This window comes from Pundamilia nyererei, unplaced genomic scaffold (assembly GCF_000239375.1).
Source record: "Pundamilia nyererei isolate P.nyererei 1_Seehausen unplaced genomic scaffold, PunNye1.0 scaffold00006, whole genome shotgun sequence".
Taxonomy (NCBI): Eukaryota; Metazoa; Chordata; class Actinopteri; order Cichliformes; family Cichlidae; genus Pundamilia; species Pundamilia nyererei.
The window spans coordinates 6,635,938-6,637,665 of NW_005187407.1; positions in this window are offsets into that span (position 1 = coordinate 6,635,938).

A 1,728-nucleotide genomic window follows, 5' to 3' on the forward strand; every position below is an offset into this window, starting at 1 on the left:
TCTATCTATCTATCTATCTATCTATCTATCTATCTATCTATCTATCTATCTATCTATCTATCTATCTATCTATCTATCTATCTATCTATCTCAAACTGGCCTGGATTATGAATTCAAATGCTTCATTGTTATTGAAAGAGTGAATCAATGAATAGCAAAAGCACCTTCATTCATCTCAGGCACATTTTTACCATGCTTTGGAAGACAGTAAAGGAAGGGAGCAGTAAAAATAGTTCCTGTCTAGCCAGTAATGATAAAACCATACCTCATCATGCAAACACTAGCCTTCATGTATTCTGAATAAAGCCAAGAGCAACATCAGGAACTATTGACCTGTTCAGTCACGCACAAGCACACACAACAAAAGTCCTCAGGAAGTGTTTCTTTGAATTGTCTAGAACACTTTCTTTATCTTCCAAATCCCAAGGCATGCCAGAAAGACAGGTATACTTTCAGTACTCAGCCTTGAATCAAAGGTGCTAGGACAAATTCTATTTTGTGATTACAGTTGCTAAGAAAGTAGCACTTGTGCAGCTGGAGGGCAGAGAGTGTCAGTGTGGGTTTCTGTGTGCCTTTGTGAGGAGTGGTATAAAACATTAGCTAATAAAAGCAGGGGATAGAGTAACCTTTAATTAACTGCAGAACAAGTTTTGCCCCTTAGCAAAAAGAGGAAGCAGAAAAAAGATAGAGAAGATTTTAGAAGATTGCCTCTGGTGAAAATACAAGCTCTTTGCTGCAGGCTTGTTCAAGCTGACATCAGTTTATACATTAGTATCAACATCATTACAGTGAGGAGCAGAAGGGCCATAGGCTCTGGGCTCAGTTAATAACAATAACAGCTACATATATATTTGCAAGTGGTAAAAGCAAGGAAAACGCTTCCTTTGAATAAACAAATAAAAATTAAGAAAAAAATCCTTCCATTCATATATTTTTATAAGCGCCTAACCAGTTCAGGGTTGCAGTGAGGGCTTGAGCCTATCTTAGCTGTCATAGGGCATGAGGTGGGCTATACCATGGACTGTGCATTCCAGCGCTACAGAAAGCCACTCACCCTCACATTTACACCGAAATGAACACACATGTGTTTCTGCTGGAATGAATGGGTTAAGCACAAAAGATAAACGTGCTTTCTCTTTTAATGGCTTGTTCTAGATTTCCACACCTGCAGTGCCCTTATTTTTTTTTTAGCGTGGTGTCTAATCCCCCCATTTCTGCGCCACTTAATCCAAAACAAAGCCTCAGAAGCCCATGGGAGCTGCTATGTTGGGACCCAAGTTCATCACATTGTAAGCAACACACTTTTTATGACATCCATTCAGGGAGAGGATTATGCACACAAAGATAGCAGACACTCACCTCTTGCCTCCAGGCACTCGGCTGATTTATAACACAATCTATTCCATAATCTAAATTTGTTTTGCATTCAGGCTGGAAAATATTTTTCTTTTCAGAGAGATTATTTGCTTTTTTCCAAGCAACTGAATCATATAAAGAGCTTTCCAATGGGAATAATCCCACATGTAGCCATGTTTCTATATAGATATATAGAAACATGGCTACATCTGGCCTATATATATATATATATATACATACATATATATATATATATACATACACATATATATATATATATATACACACATATATATAAATACAGAGACAAATATAAATAAAATATACAAAGGGGATAAATAAAATAAATAGGAATAAAAAATAAAAATACAA